Source organism: Thamnophis elegans, chromosome 4 (assembly GCF_009769535.1).
Source record: "Thamnophis elegans isolate rThaEle1 chromosome 4, rThaEle1.pri, whole genome shotgun sequence".
NCBI classification, from domain to species: Eukaryota; Metazoa; Chordata; class Lepidosauria; order Squamata; family Colubridae; genus Thamnophis; species Thamnophis elegans.
The window spans coordinates 104337880-104350618 of NC_045544.1; positions in this window are offsets into that span (position 1 = coordinate 104337880).

The following is a 12739-nucleotide window of genomic DNA, read 5'->3' on the forward strand; positions in this document are numbered from 1 at the left end:
ATATAAATAGGGATCTCCTCATTTCAGAGATGTCCCCATCTGGATTTTGGATTTTGTGCCAGCTCCAAATTCAGAAGAGATGGAATGACAGTTTTCATTTGAGAGACTCCGTCGGCATTAAGGGTCATCAGATATCAGCTTAACTGGTACAGCTGAATTATAAAGATAAGATAGGTACGTTGCTCTTTATACTGTCTACCTTGCTGCAAGGCAATCTCCTTGTTTGTCCTCATCACACAATTTGGCAGTGAAGTCCCTGAGGCTGATCTTTGAGAACTTCAACTTGCCTTCCCTAAGGAGAAGATTATTAGCAGCTCCAAAGTACATTATGGGCATGACAACTATGGGCCTATAGGATCCAATATATTCTGGAAGCCACACATTAGGTCCATTTTTTTTGTTTTGGGGATCCTGTAACATGATTTATGGCTTGGGTACATTAATATTTGCCCTTTGTGATGTTCAGATAACTCAAAAGTTTTGTCATAAACCTTTGCAGGAAGAATAAGCTATTTGAGAGTTGACACCAGGTATCTAATGGAACTACATAGTCTCCAGAATGTAATGGAGGATTTCCAAATAGATCATGGCAGTTTGGTTGAGACCCAAACCAACTTTTGAAATGGGGGTCAGAGCATGGGCCTTAGACCAAATTGCACTTGAATGTTCTGTCCTTGTCTCCTGATCTGGGGGAAGTGGGGAGAAAGCTTGATTTCCTGAGGACTTCTTGGGTATGAAGTAAACCTAGAAAGCAATGTTGGTGTAAAATGAATTGTTTAGATCTATATCCTGCTTTTTCTGAGAGATAGTGACTGGAAAATCCTGAACTATGGAAATCCTGAGTTCCTAGGATGAACCTGAGTCTTTCTAGTCTTCATCCAACATCTCAACTGCTACTTCATATTAGCAAAAAATGAAATTGAGGGGTACAGGTTGTTTTGAAATAACTATTGACCACCCCTAATGTTCAAGTTAAATATTCAGGGTTCAATCCTCTATACATTTTTCAAGATGTCTGAGGAAGTTTGCCTTGATTATGTTTGCACTGTAATCCTATGCTCAAGCATGCACCATCAATTATTTTCCATAAATATGTTTGATCTGTATTCAGTATAGGATTTAAGGAATGTGGAGAGAATCTCTACATGGATCTCCTATCAAGGCAAACAAGACAGTTTTTTTAGGTGGGAACTACTTACTTATGGGTCACATTATATCAACCAGTATATACTTTTTTGGTCTAGTAGACATTTTGTATATACATGAAAAAGTATTTAAACGTCCTCTTTACCAACATGTCCTAAAAGTTGAAGGAGCTTAGGGTATTACCATAAATAACCTAAACAATAAAATTATTGATCATTCTAGTGAACTATTTTTGTTCTAATCAGCAGAGTCAGCTTTTTGCCTATAGATGCTGATGATTAAACAGAAGATTTTATGCATGATCTATCAGTCAAGCTGAGAGATATAATTTTCTTACTAGTGACAAAGTGACTTTTAGAGTCGTCCTGTCATTGTTATACCAAAATAACAGCAATGAGAACAGCCTATATATCACTTCAATGTTAGCATAAAAATACTCTAAATCATTAAGTAGTAGGAGAAGTAGACATAGAGTAACTTATTCAAACTCTTTCTATGAGCTCCACAGCTCAGATTATAGCTGACCATTGGATATTTGACTATTTGGATAAAATTGTGGCCTAAAATTCAGGGTGGGCATTGAAAATGTTTCCAAAATTAGCCAACATTTTCTTCATCAGGGTTCTTTGTTAGCTAGAATGTGTTTTTCACTGGCTACTATCTATATTAATTATAATGAACAGAATATGATTAATTGTACCCAATGACCTGCTAGTAAATCTTAGTTTAAGCAGCATCCTAATTCATTTCCTATGTCCTCTAAATCTTTCCTCCCTGTTGTCCCATTTCCAGGACAGATTTGAGATGGAAGGAAGAGTTTCAGAAAAAGGAGGGGTGGGACTTACCAGTAAATAATATATCATCAATTGGGGGGAAAAACAGCTAAATTTAATTTACCTGAGTGACACTGCATAATAGATCTAGTAGTTGTACTATTTATGGAAAAGCTTATCAAGTGATAAGTGTGAGTTGGTATGGACTAATATAAGACTGGTAAGAGTATTAAATTAACACATGATGGGTGAAATAATTAAGAGATGCAAATACTGTGAAACAATTCAAGTTTACAGGTTTCCTATAGAAATCCATACCTGAAATTCAAATGATGCAATATGAAAGGTTGCCATGCTTCAGCTACTATATGTTAGCAAATATTAATTTCAATTCCATTATCACATCAAACGTCTGATCGGTTTATGGCAACAACTAAAAAAATGACAGTTGTCCATATATAGTTATACAATTTGTATTAGATTGTGGCACAAGACTATATCAGTTCTGAAAAAAGCAGACCTGAAGGGCTGATAAAGGATTTCAGCAGAGAGATCAAAGTTTAATATAATTAGAGCACTGATTAAACTGACAAAAGGAAACTACTGAAGTGTGCAAATGATTACCTAAGTGTTAAATTGCAAACCAGTCAAGTAACTTACATAAGTACCTGCAAATTGACCAGTCCAGAATATTGGTGGGAAAATTTGCCACCAATTCTAAATACACAAAGAGATGCAATCTTTTTGAAATGGCCTGATCTGTTCTCAGGAACTCCAAAGATAGTCCAAAGACAGTCAAGTCCAATTCATTGCATGGATTCAGAATGGGTTTTATTCCTGAAATTGGTATAGAGATTTAAATTTGGATTGTTTTTGTTTTGAGATCGTTGGGATCCTCTCCTGAGTATGAAGAGACTGCTGGTGCCACGCCCTGGTTGCAGAACTCAACATTTTGTTTCGTTCCGTTCCTGTTCTTGTCCTTGTTCGCGTTGATAAACCGAGAGAAGCCTACTTGGATAAGTAGGTTTTTTAGAAGAAGCCTCTTTGCAGTGCTGCGTTTGTTTCTAGGACTTTTATCTCTTTGTTTATTTGGGCTTGCAGCCAACAAGAGCTTGGGCTGATTAAAAGAAACCTTTTGTAGTTACGTGGCTTTTGGCTTTCGTTCCTGAATGGAGAAGGGGGGGTCAGAACAGATTGACTTCTGCCCCAGACAAACCTCCATTCATATTATCATGGAGCAGCTTCATGCTGAGAACGCCCAGCTGGCTCAGCAGATTGCAGTATTGGCTGGTCAAGTTTCTCGGCTGCAGAGACCTGCAACCGCCCCACCAGCCACGGAGGAAGTGCCCAGTGGCTATGCCAGATAAGTTTGATGGAAATCAAGCCATGTTTGCAGCGTTTTTGGGATAATGCCAGCTGTTCCTGAGTTTGAGAGCGGAGGACTTTCCCATTGACTGGACGAAGGTGGGATTTATTATTAGTTTACTCTCAGGCACAGCTGCCCGTTGGGCTACACCCTTGTTAACTCAGCCTAGCCCTTTGTTGGATGACTTCCAGGGTTTTTGTCAGCATTTCAGGCTGATGTTTGAAGATCCCATTAAGGGGGAAACAGCAACCAGACGTCTTAAGTCACTGCAGCAGGGGAGTGGTTCATTACAAGATTATGTGAGTGAATTCCGGCTGTGTAGCCAGGATTCAGCATGGAATGAACCAGCACTTATGGACACTTTTCAAGATGGGCTGTCCGATGCTTTACAGGATGAACTGGCAAGGGTGGACAGACCACCAACATTCGACGCGTTGGTTCACTTGTGTCTCCGGATAGACGTCCGGCTGCAGAGGCGGAGGCCTCACTGTGCATCCCAGGAGACAACTATTGTGCTGGTTCCTCAGGAGACTGCAGTTGCCAGGGGGAAGCCCATGGAGTTGGGTGCCACCACACCCCAAGTGGCACGCACGGTGATGGACAGACGGCGTACAAGGGGGTTGTGTTTGTCTTGTGGGGCTCTTGGACATTTAGCTACAGCTTGCCCTAAGAAGAGTAGGGGGGCTGCGAGGTCTGTGACCAACCCCTCAGCTCCAGAGCCACGTGTCAGGACTAGGGCGGGGCCCGATTCACAGGAAATGGTGGGCGCAGTCCGAAACAGAAGCCCGCCACAGCACCTGGTTTTAGCTTGTCAGGTAGTCAGCAGGGAATTCTGGTTCACGCCTTGGGCGACTCTTGGGCTACTACGAACTTTATGGATGTGGAGTTTGCTGCAGCCTACAACGTCCCTCTGTGTCCAGTGGACCCACCAGTGCCAGTCAAGACTATTGATGGACAGTTGCTTTTGTCTGGGCCTATTAAGGCCGCGACGCAACCGTTGCATTTGATTCTTGGGGAGCACGAGGAGGCCATCCAATTCTACATGACTTTGGGCCTGCATCTCCCTGTGGTCTTGGGCTTGGCTTGGCTGCGGACGCACGACCCTCAGATCTACTGGTCACAAAATTTGGTCACGTTTCCATCCTTGCAATGCATCGACCACATCTGGAAGGTCTGTGCAGCCCAGGTACCCCGCTCGCCCAAGGGGACATGCATCCATGGTATGTTGAATCAAAGGGCGGATGCCCTGTCTAGGAAACCAGAGAACTCTGACCCTGTGGACTTGCTTCCACCCCAGACTGTTCTACCCATCGCATCCTGTGCTGCAGTTCATCATTCCGCAAGCATACGGTCTCTGATACAGGATGCGCAGCGGGGTGACGAATGGGTGGAGCAATGAAAGGCGGAAGTAGGGCCAGCTTCCCCGTGGACTTTTGAGGGGGATCTTTTGAAGTATCGGGACCAGTTCTATGTTCCTGCAGGGCCCATCCATAGACGGGTGCTCGCTCAGTTTCATGACACTCCCACAGCGAGACATTGTGAGTTTTTCCAGACATTGCACCTGGTCTCCCATATGTTTTGGTGGCCCAGGTTATGAAATGACGTCCGGAGGTACGTGGTGTGATGTGTCCAGTGTCAAAGGGCCAGGTCTGCGAGGGGGGCTTCTCCAAGATTATTGCAGCCCTTGCTGACCCCGGTCCCCTGGAGCACAAGACTTCATCTCTAGGATTCCGGCGGTCCACCAGGTGGGGTGCTACTATCTGTGCCGAGCAACGAAGGATCACCGAAAGGCAGCTAAAGAGTTTGGCCACCGGTGTCTTGGACCGTGTCCAGTGGAGGCCGTCATCAACCCCTCCTGGCAGCATCTCGAGCGTCGGACCCGGGGGAAGGGCCCTGCAGTGGGGGATAGTGTTGTGGCCCGGCAGGAGCCATTGGCCACCAGGTGGCAGCAGAGCATTGGATCAGAGGGAGTGTTCAGGGAAACACTTGGGAGTTGTTGCAGGATGCACCCCGTCAAAGGGTTACTCGGCGGAAGGAACAACTGAGTAGTTACAGGAGATGATTGTGAGTAGCTGTGGCTCATTGAGATCCTCTCCTGAGTACAAAGAGACTGCTGGTGCCACGCCCTGGTTGCAGAAGTCAACGTTTCATTCCATTCCTGTTCTAGTGATTGTTCTTGTTCGCGTTGATAAACCGAGAGAAGCCTACTTGGATAAGTAGGTTTGCTGGAAGAAGCCTCTTTGCAGTGCTGCGTTTGTTTCTAGGACTTTTATCTCTTTGTTTATTTGGGCTTGCAACCAACAAGAGCTTGGACTGATTAAAAGAAACCTTTTGTAGTTACGTGGCTTTTGGCTTTCATTCCTGAACGGAGAAGGGGGGGTCAGAACAGTAAGGAATAGCTATATCTCCTTGCAGAGAGCTTGTGTAAAGGGAATAAGGTATTCATAAATAATGAGAAATCCCATGCTGAATTCAGTAATGTTTCTTTTATTTGGGGGGTGACTGAATTTTCTGCATTTACTCTTCCATTTATCCATTTCTGCTGAGCAGATGGATACAAAAACTACAACATTCTCTGAATTTTGAATTAGAAATCTTAGATTTCTAGGCTAGCACCAAGAACAAACAAGTGCAAAATCATGTCAGCTTTATAATGCTGCTCAAACAACAATATGTTTGAATTGAAAGGTCAAGATTCTGAGATAAACACGCACAGACACACCCATATAGAACTGGGAAAATATTATCCTGGAATCCCTCAGTCCCCAAGAACATTTCAAAAAATTAGGTCAGAGGTTCCAGATTATTGAAACAACTCTGATTTAGGAGAAGTGTTTGGAAATGTCTCTTGTTCTCTTATTATGAACTTTTATATAAATGGCAAACTTTTTTGTATTACTGTCATAACATATCCTTTAGCTTGCCTAAAAGTTCCAGAACAAGTTCAGAACCATCTGATCCCATCCAGGGAAATATAGATTTAGTATGAATTAGTTATCCCAGTGTATCTCAGGATCCAGAATTCAGCTACATTTTTAATCACAATATGATTGAAATATCTTTCACATCAGCAGAGATAATTGATTAGCATGATGATTATCTACATTAGAAACAGTGGTTCTTCTAAAGCAATGTGCATGTGTCTACAACATACTCCATAACACTGGAAAAAGAGCTTTCCAGACTTTCAGGAAAGTAATGGTGGGCTAAAAACAGCCCTACAAGACTGGAGAAAATCACCACAGCAGAAAGAGGACCCGGTCAATGGATCAAGTACTCCAAATTCCTCTGCAGAGCACTCCATGTAGTGCTCCCAACAAGGAGACCATAAAATAGTGATCTCTGGTGTGATTTAACACTCTAGGAGCCAGAGGAAAGTAATCTCAACTAAAACAAAATTCAACACCTTCAAAAGGACACCAGATTTGCACACTTCCTTTCTTAACCACCTTAAGAAATTGCTTGTTTATGGCTTTTTGGATATTAAGAATCTTTAGAAAGGCAAGTTACTTTATGCTAGATGAGTTTCCTTCTAACCTTGAAAAAGAAAGTTTCATGCATGTTTACGTATTATGTTAACAGTAGCTACAATGTTGATTTTGGAAAATTATAAACAAATTAGGGGCTAGACAAACTTGAAATATTCATTACAGGAATACTTCTATGAGATGTTTTAAATTTTACAAAAACATGAAGATTTTGAAACTAACTGAAAACTTCTTGTGAGAAAGCATTACTATAAGAAAAGCAAAACATGATATAAGAAGATTCCGAAGGTTTACTCCAGGGAAACAGAGTGAACTAAAGATTATAATTAAAAGAGAAGAGACCCATTAATAGAGAATGAAGCAATATTATTTGACTGTGGAAGAATTCAAAATTCAAGGGTATTGTGGAATAACATATTCAAAAATTATTCTTAAGAATTTATGTTATTATAAAAATGAATTCAAAATAAGTTATGAAAGAGGTTTTGATTTGAATGTGGACTTGGAAATAAATTTTAAAATGTCAGGCTACAAAAATAATATGGAAATGAGGTTAAAAAGGATTTACAATGCAAATCTATGACTATATAACAATAAAAAGGAATATGCATATAATAAATCAGAAGAATGATTTGGATAGATTTTATATCTTAGACTTAGAAAAGAGATTTGTTAAATTTGTGAAGGAGTTTCTGAGAGGATAAAGTAATCAACTTGGAGGCTATTTGAAGGAATTAAGAATCAGACAAAGTTAAATGGAAGCAATATAAAGTGGATTTATTTGATCAAGATTAAAATATATATGATGATTCTGGTAGTACTTAATGGCCTTTTTTACTAGGAATGAATAACAAGGCTTTGAAAATTTGTTTATAGTTAAGAGTTAAGATATGGAAAGGTGTTTTTTCTATATTTTTAGACAGGTTAAAGTATTTACTGTGTTAAAGGGATAGGGATATAAAATGATACATGTGACTAAGTTTAAAATATATTTGCTATTACTTCTGATAATTTTTAATTGAAAAGATAAATAGGACTGAATGATGAGACTATAATGTGTTTATTGACAAGAGATAAGGTATGGGAAAATGTCATCTTTTGTTGAAATATCAGAGGCAGTGACAAGCTACAAAAGTTGTTTCTACTTGTCTGGTTGGAGGAGAGAATCATTTCTTTATATATCTTTTTTTTCTCTGCATTTTTTTTACTTTTTATAATCTTTGTATTAGTTCTTTATTTTTGTAAGCTTCAGTTTAAAAATATTATAAAAAGAAAAATATCTTCTTTCCCACATCTGTCTGAATGTACTGTTTGTTCATATGCTCATTGACATATAATATGAAAAGTGATGCATGGTGGGAAACTCAAGCTATACACCCTCTTATTTCAATGAATTATGGATAGACTAATTGCCTGAAAAATACTCCTTTTACAACTCTGTGAATGTGGAACAATGCACAAGACTCCTTCAAATCATCAGGGTTTCATCTCCTCTTAACCTTCACCATACTAACTCAACAAGTACCTCTTCAATGAAGGCTGAATATCATCAGTTATATTCACATTTCCAAAAGATATTCAGCTGAAGCATTTTAACAGTATTGATTTACACAATACAAAGCTGAAGGTTTTCTTAAGAGGCATCTGAATACTACTTTTTAGTCCTCAGATACTCTTTTATATAATACTCCACATACTCTTCATATTCTGTTGATCCATTTCCCCATTTAATAAATATATAAATAAAGGAGAGTTGAAAGTCTTAACTATATTATCACCTAGTGAGATAGCATTAAGATAAAACATAAAATGAAAAGACAGATATCTTCACAGATATTAAGTAGACTTAATTTTGATTTATTTGCCTTAAAGATGATTGTGTTAAATATAGCTAAACATTGAGTTCAACTTAGGATATAAAACTATTAATTTTTTTCATGTTTAACGATTACATATGAATTCATATCAGCAGCCAATCCACAGTCAAGGTGACAAGTCTAGCTGAAGTTTATTATCCATCCCCAGTTAATGCGTAGCTTAGAATGAATCTTGACATGCATTAAGACTTCAGTCCAAAGTGCCTTAATCAAAATTAACTATATAAAAAGCTCCACACATGAATAGATCAAGGTAAGAATTCCAATTGGAATGTTCCTAAATTTCTTGAGAACCTCTGAACTAAAGGTAAACAAAACATTTTGGTAGATGTCATTTTCATACACTGGCATCTCTAAATATAGTCCTTTGCATAAACGCCTATGTACATGAGTCACCATTTAGTGCATATTACTAACATTCACATGAGAATGCCCTGGTCCATGAACTGAAGAAGTTTCTTGGATGAGATGTAAAATGTCTTCAAGGAAAAGCAAAGCCTAGTTGCCCTTTGAAAAAGCACCTTTGGGATACCTATGCTATAATGTTTCCAATTGGTCAGTGGCTTCCTTTTTTCTTCTTTCTTGGTGCAATCCAATCATGGTCCATAAAGTTCATGGAATCCAGTGAAGTCTCTTGATCAACATTTTTCCCAACTTCATCTGCCATGCTTCTTTCACCCAATGCACCTGTTAGCTGAGGTGGCACAGTGGTTAGAATGCAGGACTGCAGCCTATTTCTGCTGACTGCTGGCTGTCTGCAACTTGGCAGTTCAAATCTCACCAGGCTCAAAGTTGACTCAGCCTTCCATCCTTCCAGGATCGGTAAAATGAGGACCCAGATTGTTGGGGGCAATATGCTGACAATGTAAACTGCTTCAAGAGAGCTGTAAAAGCACTGTAAAGTGGTATATAAGTCTAAGTGCTATTGTTAAGTAAAGCATACTGTCCTTTCTTTACACAGGAGTGCAATGGTTCCCTTTCCTTTTTAAAATATTTATATTATAATGCTATCACTTTGGAATGAAGTTACAAAGTTCTAACAAATGCTGCTTCTTTGATCCTATCAGCTCTTTGTTGTCACAGTTTCTGTGGCCCTTTAGTAGAATGTGTTCTCTTTGCTGTACTCATGATAGCATCCAGGCAATAAGATTATATAAAGAACAAGAGGAAAAAGAGTCTATGCTCATATCAAATAAAATAACTTGGAGGGAAGATTCAAATATCTGGGAAACCAAAGGAAAAGAGCAGATTATAGGATGATGGAACAATACTATACCAGCAGCAGAAAGCCAGGTACAGTAGAACCTCTGGTCACAAACACTTCTGACCATGACCAAATCGGGTTTCAACCAAAAAATTCACATTTTTTTTTGCAGCGGATTTCCCCTTCTATGCCATTATTTTTTCCAAATTTCCAAAATTAAGTTCGGGTCATGACTAAATCAGGTTGCGACCAAAGTTATGGAACAAATTACAGTTGTGACCAGAGGTTCTACTGTACACCTGCTTTGGAAGGGCAAGAAACAAAGGAATTGTCAATCAGGCCTGTAGTGTATATAAGCCAAATTCATAAACAACTTGATCCTATTGCCAAATTACTGCAATCCAAAGTGGAAATTGTTAAATTTGCTTTTGGAAAAGCTGGAAGTAGCATGAGAGACAAGCAGTTGAGGATGCCATGTGGAATTGCCTTTAAGCAATTGCCTTATATAGTATAATGCATCTTTTTGCCAGAAAGCAGGATCTCAATTAAGGTTTTTTTAGTAGGGGCATATTAGAAGAGCCAGTTTGGTGTGGTGGTTGAGGCAACAGGGTAGAAATCAGAGACTGTGGGTTCTAGTCCCACCTTAGGCACAAAGCCAGCTGGAAGACCTTGGGCCAGTCACTCTCTCTCAACCATAGGAAGAAAGCAATAGTAAATTACTTCTTTAAAAAACCTTACCAAGAAAACAGCTGAGTCTTTTCCAGACAGTGTCTAAGAATCAGATATGATTGAATGAAAGGGAGGAAAATATGGTGCCTTCGACCACATTTTCAGATTGTTTCTGAAATTTTTCTTTTTGTTTCAATAAGTACTTGTTTGAGATTGTATTTTGTGGGATTGTATTTTTCTGCAAAACAGAAAGCAAGATGGGATTTGGTGGAAGGGAGATAAGTAAAATCATTTATTACCTTTCCTCTCCTGTTTCCTTTGAAATAAACAAAAACTAGACTCCAACACATCAGTTGCCATCTTCTAAATCTCTAGCAACAGCTAAATAGAAATCAGTGCAAGGCCAATCTCGTGTTCTACCTGTCAATTTGGTTCAGCCTTTCATCTTCCAGGAGCACAAACATTTGAGCTGCAAAATTATTCCGTTTTAATAAAGAAACTGACAGTTCAAAACATTTTTGGGAATATCTTATTTTGATTCATGTATGTTTAGTTAAAATGAAATGTTTGTTAGTGTAAGTTTCTACAAAACTACCATTTACCTATTTACCTGGGAGCAAGCCGGCCCGCACCCTCAATTCAGTGGGTCTTAACTTTGAAGTATACTTTTTAGGCTTGAGCTGCTAAGGCATAGTTTCATTGCTTTTAATTTAATGGAGAAATAAATTGTGCTATCATGTTTTACTATTTTATATTTACTGGAAGGACAGAGACAGAGACATCCTGACTGTAATAATCCATAGGCTTCTAGTTATCGGTATTTGTTCCTAACCACCATGACACCAAAGTTGTAAAACCTATATCATGATTTATGCCTATTCATACATTGATGTGCATTTCACTCAAGTACATAAAGAGCAGAATTTACATCACAACATTATAATACACAGTTTTTCATACTGCACATTTCCAAGTTGCTAAAGAATGAATGTTTCTTCTGATCCTAAATCATCGTGTTTAGCCATAGTTTATTGAATAAGCCATGACTGGCTATGCTCAGACATATTGCTAAGACATGTATCATGATTTACAAACACTAACAGCAGCTTTCAACATTTTATGAAGAATGTGGTTTTAGCTCAGTAGGATAGGTGAGTCTAGCTATATATCCATGTACACACATCTGTATAATATTATGTATTATACAGGGATAGACTTAGCACCATAGCTGCTGTTTGCATTAACCAGGCTCACGTGAACAAATAGAATAGAAATCCTTGTATTAGGCTATAGAATATGGTTGTTTGCTTACAGAAACTTAAGAAACAAATGATAACCCATGAAAAATGAAGTAGCTTCTTGGCACTTTGAATAATAATTAGGTAAGAGGATAAGCAGCTAATATTATATTTCTGACAGCTTTCTCAGAAAGCACGCACCCAGTCTCACTTGGGACTCAGTAAAAATGAGATGATACCAAGAACTTATTTTAAAAGAATGTGTGTACATACTGAGATTGAAATATAGAAAATGAAAGACATTTTCATTTAAATGTGAGCTATTGCATGACAATTCATATGAATTCTCTTCTGGAAAATAATGAACGCATTAGTTGATCAGTTGAGTCATTTCAAATATCCTGACAATCATACCATAAACTGAATGACACAACTATGCTCTTCAGCCTGCTAATAAGTTTCCAATCTGCTGTCACCAAACAAGACATACTGCAAAGTTTTTTAAACCTGAGTAACAGCCTTTGACAACAAAGCTCTATCAAGCTGATTTATTAATAATGTTATGGATTTATATTTAGTCAAGTTGATATTTCAAGAAAATGTTACAGGAAAAGCTCCCATTTGGGGCGGGGAGGCTGTTTAAACCTTTGGAAATCTGACAAACTGTCCAAGGCATCACCAAAAAACTGATGCCATATAGCTATACTCAGTTACAAAGCCTTAGTCATTTCTCCTAAAAACTTAGTACAAGTTCTGAATATCTCATTAAAATATCCATCCACCTCTTCCCTCAACACTCATTTCCTCTTGGGCTAGTTATATATAATATCTCTCTGGTCAAAGCCAGATTTGTTTGGATCGTGGTATATCGGACAATCTCTAGTTATTTGATTGAAATATAATGCTGAGCTATAACGTGATTTGTTTGGTTTTGACTCTTTTTTTACATACACACACATAGACATAGACTGCGTCTCA